The 13,027-nt window shown below is 35.0% G+C and overlaps 2 long non-coding RNA genes across 3 annotated transcripts in view; both read right to left on the minus strand.

The window, feature by feature from the left end:
• LOC138708625 (uncharacterized) overlaps positions 1-13,027 on the minus strand; it is a 561,165-nt gene that overhangs the window by 375,327 nt on the left and 172,811 nt on the right. The gene's annotated exons all lie outside the window — the stretch shown is intronic.
• LOC138709221 (uncharacterized) lies at positions 1,552-3,919 on the minus strand. The gene is made up of 5 exons (XR_011334883.1): positions 3,404-3,919; positions 3,161-3,303; positions 2,663-2,785; positions 2,239-2,446; positions 1,552-1,986 (listed from the first exon to the last, which is right to left on the minus strand). It is a non-coding gene; the product is annotated as an uncharacterized lncRNA (long non-coding RNA).

The following is a 13,027-nucleotide window of genomic DNA, read 5'->3' on the forward strand; positions in this document are numbered from 1 at the left end:
CTAAAGAAATAGATCTTATGATAATCTCATCATTTGCAGATAATATGGTTGTCTAGAACAAAAAATCACAGTCCACAAATATTAATAAACTGAGCCAAAATCCCAACAGACTTTTTGACTCTACTTGGAGAAATCAAACTTGCTCAATTAAGGGAAACTTTACTAATAAAACACAATCCCAAGTTATTTGAAAATGAATAGTATATAAATTAACTTTAACAGATGATGTTAAGAAATGTGATACTTCTCCAGACATTTTAAAAATCATTAGAAACGATAAATGATCTTTCGAAATTTTCTCGGGCTTCCAGCCAGGTCATAAGTTGGTGATCACCAACTCATGACCTGGCTGGAAGCCCGAAAAAATTTCGAATTATCACGTCGCCAGGAAAGCTTCAGTAGATAAATGATCTGGTCAGTGAGTGACTACATACAGTATTTTTTATAGATGGATCCTGTTTACCAAGCCATAGATGTAGTGGTGTTGTAGTACAATACCAGTATATTCCCTTTTACAGGGAATTATATTCAAACACTTGTTTGTCCCATTTTAACCGTGACAACGCTTTTTAGTTCTTTTAAACATTCTAGTTATTGTATTGTGTTTGTGTTTAGTGAAAGATTTTAGATAAGGGCGCAAATAGCCATAGTAGCTGACGCGCCCTTTTTAAACGCCACTAACTAACTAACTTCAAACACTGACTAATTTTGATAGTGAAAATTTAGATACACTTTTAAGCTTACAAAATATCCAGTATCAACTTCATAAATCTGAGAAGGCTGTCATACTATCAGATTCAAAATCAGATATTCTTGCTGCAGTATTGGACGTAACAGCATGAAATCTCAATATTTTACAGTGTTTTAATATTTTAAGCAAAATGATCGAATTACATCGACGACTGGTACTTCCGTGGATCCATGAACTTTATGGAGTGGGAGGTAATGAGGTAGCTGAAAGGTAGCAAAATTACTGTAAGGTTATCTATACCTGCATGTTACCACACTGTTAAAAGAATAACAAGATCAGAACATGACAATGTGATAACAAAAATCGGAATTATTCTAAAGCAAATGAAAAAATTGCAATGGGCCATCCGGCATCCACTCCACGATGGAGGAAAATCCTCAGAAGAAACCAACTAATCAGACCGAATGGAGGATCCAAACTACCCTCGAGTGCAGCTCCGAATTTGCAGGCCAACGAGTCTACCGACTAAGCTACATTGGTGGCTCCACTAAAAATATGAAGTACATGACACTCAGATTATTAAATTGACAAACCTAAACAATTATTCATCAGTTAAGCTATAAAATATAATACATAGCAAGCAAGTTAATTCAATTTAAAAATATAAACAATTCAATCAGTTGAAATATACAGAAATTGATAATAAATATCATGCAAATTACTTCACATTACAAGCATAAACAATTCATCACTTGTGGTATACAGCCTACTATTTAATTTACAGCACATACAATTCCTCAGTTAAGCTATAGGCCTACAGTCTACTATTCAATTTACAGCATATATAATTTCGTCAATTAAGAGAAACAAAAATATAGTACAATACATAGTAAAAATAATACACCTAATTTAATAACTGAACTTCTATGAAAATCTACAGTGGCAGTACTCATATTATCACAGGCCATGATTGTCTCAAATATTTACAAAGAACTGATATTTCAGAATCTCCCCATGCCATTTCTGAAATCTCAATGAAGATATGGATCATTGTCTTGACTGTTTAACTTTACACAGCTTTCAATCATTTGGTTAAATATTGGAGTGCAAGATAACAAATGACATCAACTGCTGAACACTTGGTATCAATCAACCAACAACTTCATTACATTAAAGGGGAAAAAAAACTGAAAGAATTAATTGTATATAGACACAACACATAAGACAAGGCAGCTTCAGAACAGTAATTGGCAAGGCTCTGTTGTCTTAGGATTCTTATGTAGATTCAATTTCACCTGAAAGAAAAAAGTAGCATCTATAAGTATGCCTAATTATGAGAAATAAGAGAAACGGTTGCAATAGTAGTAGTAGTAGTAGTAGTAGTAGTAGTAGTAGTAGTAATAATAATAATAATAATAATAATAATAATAATAATAATGACTGTAAAGTATGGAAATTAATATTGCAATGTAATATCAAAAGGTGATTTCACACCATCAACTCTTATCATTTAGTACAACAAATCTATTATATTCAGTTGCAATCACCAGTAGCTGTTCTTTCCTCCATTTTGTTGTTGGCTGATTTTTCACAAGTCTGCTATGATATGCAGCACTATCCATGACAATAACGCATTGCCCTAATGTTCTCAGGTCAACAACTGTGTTTGCACCCACTTCTCAACTACAGGGCTATTCATAGCACTATGGTAGTCCTGACTTTTCTTTCAATTGCATGAAAAAATTAAATCAGCACCTGCAATAAAAATTATACCTGGGCATATAATTACGTCACATGAATTCACAGCATTTAAATAAAGAAAATAAAACATAACATAACATGACATGAGATCCTCTTTGGTGAAAGGCTTTCCCACGTTTTTATTTAGTCACCAATTTTTATATTTTTGTACCCTGATTTAAAAAATTACTCTTGCCAAATTTATGTAAAATATAAATCAATATAACTTACCGAGTATAAATCCACCTTTCGTTCCAGCATCTAATCTTCCACCCTCATTTGTTGGTCTACGAATAACACCATTCATGTCACTGGAAACTTCACCTGGTTTATTTCATGAATAAGTGGGTGATCCTACTTAAAAAAACAGATAGAGAAAAGCAATTCACATTGACACTCTAAGAGACACAAAAATTTTAAAGACAGGAAAACCGTTCAAGAATTTTATAGCTAACCTCTAGTTATAATATGAAACCTATTAATTGCAAAACATGTTGTTCCCACCTGAATTCATTACTAGTAGCCTATATTAATTGCAATTTCATATTCCACATAAGTGTTAACCTATTTGTTAGTAAAAAAATTAAATCACTCAATGTCTCACAATACATTGAAATTTATCATTCATAAAAATCCAAGTCTCATCCAAGAATACTACGGGTTTAGGGTTCTCACGCTCCACATTTCTTATATATTCTCTTAAAAACGAATAACATCACTTTCTCGTACATGTGTATAAGGATCCCCTTTGCTCCATAGAAATTTCATCTCTTTCAAAATTTTTTTCACCGATGATAAGGATACTCTAAATAAATATGTTTCATAATCATCATTCATATCTTCCAGAACTTTTGCTGCTGTTAGTACTTCCCCTGTAACAATAAATGAAAATTATGCCATATTTTTATACATATGACTAATATCAGAATTACATTGCATAAATCAACACAATAATTCCTGTAACTTCCCTACCTTTATGTAACTTGTCATAAATAAATCTCGCAATTGCATCTTTCGTGAAATCATCAGCATCAGTCACTGGATGTTTACGTAGTCTATGTTTTCCTGGTGTCACAGGTGGGGTCCCCTTCTGTGAATTTGTTATCACTTTCGTGGCTGTAGTAAAGCCAAGCTGTAATAACAAACAATAACATAACACTTCTAAAAATTGTTATATCATAAAATTCATGCATGATACCAACATTTACAGCTATATGAATAGAAAATGATCAACATGTTAGGTTGGGTCTACGATAGGTTTAAGTAGGCTAATATTTAGGTAATTCTCCAGAAAAGCTACATCAAAGAAGGCATAATTTTATTTTGTTTAATTGATTTCTGTGATATTTACATAGTGATGAACACGTGGTTTTAGTGCACAGCCACAAATACTTTCAGCACAAAAATCCTTTGACACTTACCTGTATATTCTAATGCATTGTTGTAGTCCCTCCCTCAAACTTGTTACTAATTAGTAATTACCAATATAACATGTGAGAGGTCCAGGACGAAGAGAAATGGTTAGTTTCCCAGTAGTGCGTCCTCGTCCTCTCGAGTGTTATATCTTAACAAGTACTTTGGATGGGGTAGCTTTTCTGAAGAAACACCATATTTAATATTACTTAGACCAGTCATGAATAAATTATTGAGCCAGAGTCAACGTTCCTATGCTTTATAGAGTATGTTATATAGTTATTATATAAAACTGAATTATTTTTAAGCACCATAACAGGCCAACATTCATGTAATATTTGCTGCAATATCAGGTTAATAATTACAATATGACTTGTATTTTCTTCGGCCGATGTGGCATGTAAATTGTGATCTGAACGGTTAATTTAATACCAAAAGAGAAAACTGGAAATTTACTTTCGTGCTGTTTGATTATTTGTTCGTCTAATTTGTAAATGTATTTAAGCTATCACCTACTGTAGTATTACAGTATCTTAAATGTATTTAGTTTGGCAATATGAAAATCACTGACTTGATTAAACATCTAGGCCTAAACTAAAAATTTGTTTTGTTTGACCACAATCATGAAATTATTAGTGCAAACTCCTAAAACTGAATACCACTTTGAAATGTATGCTTAAGAATACTTACTCCTAATAATTTTCCTATTCTGGTTGTAATTGCTGTCCCCGTTAGCATGATTCCTTCTTCATTATCTTCTTTCTTCAACTCATTATACATGTGAACTACAGATTTCTGAAGCGTACTCTGAATGCCACACGTTTTCTTCCTTGGAGGAGTCACTGCCACACTATTTCATTTTTTTTGACATTGTAATAAAAATCTAAACACGAAAGAAATTCATTAAAATTTGAAATAATATTTCTATCCATTACCCACGTGCATTATCACGCCCAAGTATATTATATTTATTCGTACTTATCTGATTATTCTTGAATTATAACCACAACGCAACACATAAAATAACTATTATTTATTAATATTAATACTAATATTAATTAATTATTAATAAGTTCGAATTTCACTATCTTCCAGTAACCGGCTGAGAAATCTAGTACAGTTTTAATTTCATGGAACTCCAGTACCGGCAAATATTGTCGATATTTGCCTCAGTTGCCAACATACCAGTTACAAAATCACTACCATTTATAGTATTTGTCAGTATCGAAATTCGAAACGAAGTTGGCAAAAGAAAATTCAACCTTCAAACTAGAAAATCACCATAATCCACTAGCATTTGTAGTAATGGGGGGGGGGGAATGGTTAGGTTTCACCCTTAGGGTATCAAGTTACCTGGTCTTCCCTATAATAGCAGATAATCTTTACGAAACGTGGGTGAAGGGTGAGGGGGAGATGAGATGTGGTTTTCCTGCTTGTATTCCTGCCCCCGTTTAATACGAAATTTCGATAATCCAACCAGGCTCGATTTTAATTATTTCAGACTAGTTCGGTTCTATTGTACTTCATTTACATGTTAGGAACATTGGTATTTTGCGACCAGAGTCCAGCCGTACAAGCAACATACTGAACTTAATGTGTTACGTCATTCTTGACACTCACAAAACGCATGTAACATCAGGTCTGCCAACGTATGAGAAATTAAGTGCGGAAAATGGGTATTTAGTAATAATAATAATAATAATAATAATAATAATAATAATAATAATGGGACAAAACATAAACCTTAAAAAAAGTTACAGTATCCGGGAAATTCATTGTTGTGAAGTAACGGTTAGCATGTCTGGTTGTGAAACGAGCGAGACCGGGTTCAAAGCCTGGTCGGGACAAGTTGCCTGATTGAGTTTTTTTCCGGAACTTTCTCTTTACCCGTTAAGAGCAAAATGCTGGGTTTCGGCGCTGCACTCTGGACTCATTTCGCTGGCATTATCACAGTCATCTCACTCAAACGCTAGTTAAACACAGCTGCTTATAAAGTATTGTAAAGTAAACCAATTAAAATATCCGGGATATTATCGCGTCAATGCAGGAGGCTAAATGCGGATGACTTGCGCATTATTTTAGAAGAATAGGCAAATCTGAAATATAACCAAATAATAAACATACTGTAGGGACCTGCTTGGGATATTGCCCTTTCCTTGGATGCAAAATACTGTACGTAGAGGTACAAAACTTTAAGTACAGTGTGTCTGTTTACAATATGAAACAGGGAGCGCCATTTGTGCAGTCGGCGAATATCATATCTGCCTTCATAAAATAGAATTGTGAGAAGAGCTACACAAATAAACTGCCCCTTCGTAAGGGTTTCAAACATATTCCTTTACCCAATACAGTGAAGCAAATCATCACAACTATGCCCTCGTGTAGATTATTACTGATCATGTCGTCTGCCGTAGTTAGATTTATAATACTTGGAACAACAAAACGTTCTGACTTTCGTCGCGCAGATATGCCATCGAAGTTCACAATGTCTGTAATCCATAAAATTACTGACACTACCATAGGTTATTATTATACTTATGGCTTTTAGAAAACACGGAGGTTCATTGCCGCCATCGCTCGGTCCCTATCCTGAGCAAGATTAATCCAGTCTCTACCATCATATCCCACCTCCCTCAAATCCATTTTGAGATTATCCTCTCATCTACGTCTCGGGTCCACACCTGTGGAGTAACGGCTAGCGCGTCTGGCCGCGAAACCAGGTGGCCCGGGTTCGATTCCCAGTCGGGGCAAGTTACCTAGTTGAGGTTTTTTCTGGGGTTTTCCCTCAACCCAGTATGAACAAAAGCTGGGTAAATTTCGGTGCTGGACTCCGGACTCATTTCACCGGCATTATCACCTACATCTCAAAAGACACTAAATAACATAAGCTATTGATAAAGCGTCGTAAAATAACCTAATAAAATAAATCTACGTCTCGGCCTCCCCAAAGATATTTTTCCCTCCAGCTTCCCAACTAAGACTCTATATGCGTTCGTGGATTTGCCCATACGTGCTGAGTACATGCCAGAATCGTGCAGGCTGGCCCACAACTCAGCACTGCGAGTCTTAGTGCATCAGCAGCCCAGCCCACCCAAGACCAACACTGCTTGACGCGGCCGCTTCCTAGCCCATTGCACTGGGCTTCCAAGCCCAAGCCCGCCGCACTGCTCAGCACTCACCAGTTGGTTGCATTCTACTGCTTTCCTGTTTGCACGCATTGGTCGTGCTTTCGCTTGACGTGTGGCATGAGCATACAGTTACTTGCATACCAGACACATTACAAAATTAAATTATTTTGCACTGCTGTCGAACACAGATTTAAAAACTGTTCCTATGATACTTCTTTGATATTCATCCAACTCTGTTGTTTTAAACTATCTAGCAGGGATTTTCTCTTTTACTACTTTTTCTCTAGAGAGACTGTATTTTAGCATGTGTGCTTTCATGAAGGTTTTCCGAGCTGCTATTATACTATCAAAGTTCTTTGACAAAGATCTTTTATAAAATATATAACAGTGTAATAGGTTTTCTTTTATAAACGTTTCTTTCATAAAAGATATTTTATAAAATATAAGTTCAGCTTGTTATCTTTGATAAAAGATTTCTATGCCTTGAAACAAATATGGTGGAACGCAAGTATAACTGGACTATTGCTACCACAAAAATTCTGATATCGAATAATCATCATCATCATCATCATAATATTTTATAATAATTTGTATAACTTTTCAACTCGCATTGCAGCTCTTTCAGTAAGTTCTGATGTATACCTCTCTTATCACGTCTTACCATCCATGGTTTGACCCTGATCACATATTTGTATTGTGATCAGGGGTTTAACCCACAGTTGTTTCTTTTTCAGTAACATGCATATTGTAATAATTGGACTAATTGTAACTCTTCTTCATTCATGGTCTTGTAAACATAACGCGTAAATGTTAGTATAAACAAATCATAAACTTAACGCCTAAATATTAGTATCAACAAATCCTCGGAAAACGTGTTCACTGTTGTGGAACAATAATTGTTCGGAGAGCTTTTGTTCCTAATTTAAGGTTATGTTTGATAAAATCTTTTATAAAAGATTGTATGTAGTGTAATACCCCAAATCCAATCCTTTATCAAAGATCTGTGATAAAATATTTTATAATATTCTTTGTCAAAGAACTTTGATAGTGTAATAGTAGCCTCACAGAGACTGTATTTTCTTTGTGATTATTTGGACTCATCTTGAAAAACCGAAATCAAAAACTAAAACGAAAACGTTTGAAACAGTAGCTGATCGTTGATCGAACAGAACACACAAGCACAAGTACGCGGAAAATAAATCCATAAGAAATTGATAGAAGCGGAAACTTTGACTCATGCTTTAATACAAGCCCACCGCGCAAAACCGTTCCGTGCGTTGATGCTGAGTGACGTCACCAGCTAGTTCCTTGTGCCATTGCGGAGCCTAGTGCTGTCCAGTGCGGAAGCAGCCCATGGGCTTGGCCGTTGTGCGGGGCTCTGCTAGATGCCCTGCCCATCTCAAATGTCTTGATTTAATGTTCCTAATTATGTCAGGTGAAGAATACAATGCGTGCAATTGGTTATTATTATTATTATTATTATTATTATTATTATTATTATTATTATTATTATTATTATTATTTACGCCTTTTAAGGAACACGGAGGTTCATTATTATTATTATTATTATTATTATTATTATTATTATTGTTGTTGTTGTTGTTGTTGTTGTTGTACCTTTCCCTGAAAATCTTGGAAAAGTAGGCTATTGTAACATATATAGGCCTACTATTACAAAAACTAACACATGTAATAATAAAAAGGACTAACCGATTTTTAATAGTTGATATAATCTTGCAAAGCTAAATAAATAAATGAATTTTATTCAATAAACTAATTTTGCTTATAATTGGCAACACAGTGCAGATATCGCATTCTTTACTTTTTCGGATTTAAATAATCCAGCCAACAACACATTTCTACCGGGACATCATTTCTAATATTAACCTGACTATACCTTTGGATTAACGGTTAAGAACCGGAAACGCCGTTTGCTACCCACTTCCACGACTGGAGTTCGATGATACTGGCGTAAAATACAAACAAATCACTTTACTAGTTGGTCTATGGGAGGGAAGAAAAGTAGTTCATCCATTTACGTAAACTAGGAAATATCGCGATTTTGAGTTTCATAATTTTCATTGGGTGTTTTTTTAATCAAAAGACAGTACAGCATTAACAATAAGTGTTTTTACTCACGAACTGAGCTATCCATTCGGACGTATTAATTATATAGTGTATATTATACTATCTACAGCACATTAGTGTAAAATATAGAGATGAAGTTAAATTTAAAAATAATCATGACATGGATATTTAAACACATTTTTAAATAGTAGCCATTCATTTCGATAAAGGCTCCAGTTTTTTTTTCCATATTATCGTACTATAGATTATTGTACCTAATTCCAATTACTGTACCAGTTTCGTCCTTCGTACTAGTAACTTATGTTGAAATAATTATGCACTTAGTCTATAAAAGAGTACCTTACGTACTGTAAATTCAATCTTCACTTTCGCCCGACCTGCACAGATAAAATTATTCAGATATGCTATCTACTGTCCATCCATGTAATTATGTCCCAGGGTCGTAGAAAGGAGGGAAATCACGTGACACTTAATTACTTAACGAGGCCCTTTTATTTAAGTTATTTTAAACAGTTCTGTAATATTATGTATAAGTTTAATTCCTAATAGAAATTAATGTTTTTAGAAAAGAGCTAAGACAGCCCAGCCACTAGTCTTTACTGAGGGGCGAGTAGAGGGGGATGGGGGAAACCGGGATGCAACGTAGGCAAACGACCTGTGCGAAAATATGACTTAATATTGAAAGCTTTTTCGTCACTGGAAAACGCGAATATATTTCTGGAACGTACTATACTCACTAACTCAGTACTGTTTAGTATGACCGTAAGGCGACTTTGACTGCATATGCTGCCTTGGTTCTGTGTGGAGGACTGTTGGAAGTTTACTAGTAGAAGGGGTGGGATGAAGTACATTAAAAAACTCAGGTACAATAAAAATTGAAGTGCAAATAAAATGATGTCCCTGTATAATATTATATCTCAATTTTTTTGTTTTCAAATTGTCGCTTGGTGTATTGTTGCCTATCTCCATCCAATTAATAAATGACTTGTAGATTACATTTTAAGATGAAGATAATTTCATTGTGTTTGCAGATATAATATGTGAATAATTGCTATCTCACAGTGAACTTCATTTCGAATTGTGAAAGTTGGAGTGACCTAGAATCCAGATAAGTAGTTGAGGAAATTGTTAGCTTAACAATGTCTTCTTCTTTCTAAAATACACTATCACTTGTTAGCACGTAAACCAGTCTTCAAGCATGCCAAGGTCCTGACATAAGTAAACATTACACGCTTAAATAAATGTGTGAATGAAATAGTGTTTACAACTCATTAAAATTGTTATAAAATGATTGAAACAAGTCGGGTGCTCTCATTACAGGTTCATTACTGAATTTTTAGCATCCATTGTCGACGTTCTCTGCGTAAATTATGTACCTCTCTTTCATTATGAGACTAACTCGCGATTGTTACCTTCAACAACTGCCTTTCAGAGCTCTAACGCTTTCTTTAATGTGTCCTTCGTATCAGTGAAGGCTTATTATATACATACTTACTTACAAATGGCTTTTAAGAAACCCGGAGGTTCATTGCCGCCCTCACACAAGTCCTCCATCGATCCCTATCCTGTGCAAGAATAATCCAGTCTCTTTCATCATATCCCAACTCCCTAAAATCCATTTTAATATTATCCTCCCATCTACGTCTCGGCTTCCCCAAAGGTATTTTTCCCGGCCTCCCAACTAACATTCTATATGCATTTCTGGATTCGCCCATACGTGCTACATGTCCTGCCCATCTCAATCATCTGGATTTAATATTCCTAATTATGTCAGGTGAAGAATGCAATGCGTGCAGTTCTGCGTTGAGTAACTTTCTCCATTCTCCTGTAACTTCATCCCTCTTAGCCCAAATGTTTTCCTAAGAACCTTATTCTCAAACACCCTTAATCTCTGTTCCTCTCTCGAACTGAGAGTCCACGTTTCACAACCATACAGAACAACCGGTATTATAACTATTTTATAAATTCTAACTTTCAGATTTTTTGACAGCAAACCAGATGACAAAAGCTTCTCAACCGAACAGTAACAGACACTTCCCATATTTATTCTGCGTTTAATTTCCTTCCTAGTGTAACTTATATTTTGTTACTGTTGCTCCACGATATTTGAATTTTTCCACCTCTTCAAAAGATAAATCTCCAATTTTTATGTTTCCATTTCGTTCAATATTCTGATCACGAGACATAATCATATACTTTGTCTTTTCGGGATTTACTTCCAAACCTATTGCATTACTTGCTTGAAGTAAAATTTCCGTGTTTCCCAAATCGATTGTGGATTTGTTCCTAACATATTGACGTCATCCGCATAGACAAGCATCTGATGTAACCCGTTCAATTCCAAACCCTCTCTGTTATCCTGGACTTTCCTAATGGCATACTCTAGAGCAAAGTTAAAAAGTAAAGATGATAGTGGATCTCCTTGCTTTTGCCCACAATGAATTCGAAACACATCTGACAGAAACTGATCTATACGGGCTCTGCTGTACGTGTCATTGAGACACATTTTAATTAATCGAACTAGTTTCTTGGGAATACCAAATTCAATAAGAATATCATATAAAACTTCTCCTTTAACCGAATCATATGCCTTTTTGAAATCTGTGAATAACTGATGCACTGTACCCTTATACTTCCATTTTTTTCTCCATTATCTGTCGAATAAAAAATATCTGATCAATAGTTGATCTATTACGCCTAAAACCACACTGATGATCCCCAATAATTTCATCTACATATGGATTTAATCTTCTCAAAAGAATATTGGACAAAATTTTGTACGACGTCAACAAAAGTGATATTCCTCGAAAGTTACTGCAGTTAGTCTTGTCCCCCTTTTTAAAGATAGGTATGATTATGGACTCCTCCCATTGTTCTGGTACAATTTCCTTTTCCCAAATAGCAAGTACAAGCTTATAAATTTCGTTAGATAATGCGCTTCCACCCTCTTGTATTAGTTCTGCTGCAATTTGATCGATACCTGGAGACTTATAATTTTTCAGATTTTCTATCGCAATTTCGACTTCAGAAAGTGTGGGTTCGGGTATAAATGGCTCAGCAGTTTGTATTTCAATTTCGACCTGATCATTTCTATTTGGCCTATGTATATTTAGTAGTTGCTCAAAATAGTTTTTCCATCTGTTCAGGATTGAATGAGAGTCTGCAAGCAAGTCACCATTCTCATCCTTGATCATGTTTACCCTTGCCTGATTGCCATTCTTAAATTCCTTTATACCCTTATATAAATATCTTATGTTTTTTTTTTACTATTTGTTTCTACCTCATTCAGTTTTTCCTTCAAGTAATCTCTCTTTTTATTTCTAAGTGTGCGATTTGCTGTGAATATATGTAATAAGCAGTCGCGGACAGCCGATGGGGGGTGGTCCTCCAGCTTGAGGGTTGGGCGAAGGGCTAACAACCCATCATCGTAAGAAACAGCTTGTTACGAAACCTTCAAATGAGCCTCGGAATGGGACTGATTCTCTGGCACGACCACAGCAAAGGAATAAGGTTTTGAAATTTGATAATGTAATAATATACTTAGCCTACTTACTGGCTTTTAAGGAACCCGCTAAAGAACGATAACAGAATATAATGATAAGTTGAATACTATTTATATCACTAAAAACATAACAAAATATAAATGATAACCTGAATATTATTTATATCGCTAAAGAACGATAGCAGATTACAAACGATAACTTGAATATTATTTATATCGCTGACGAACAATAACAAAATAAAAAGATAACTTGAACAAAACCCGAACTCACAACCTTCGAATCATTAAGCGAGGTCTCTACCGCTGCTCTACGAGACGCAGATATCGAATAACTTCATAGTTCCGAAACTGCTTGTACAAGTGCATTGCATCGTGTAACATCACCGTGATCCGAAGTAGACTTAGAAAATATTCGCTGTTCACGAGTGCGGCCACTTTTTTTTTTTTTTTTTTTTTTTTTTTTTT

This window comes from Periplaneta americana, chromosome 11, assembly GCF_040183065.1.
Source record: "Periplaneta americana isolate PAMFEO1 chromosome 11, P.americana_PAMFEO1_priV1, whole genome shotgun sequence".
In the NCBI taxonomy this organism is placed as follows: domain Eukaryota; kingdom Metazoa; phylum Arthropoda; class Insecta; order Blattodea; family Blattidae; genus Periplaneta; species Periplaneta americana.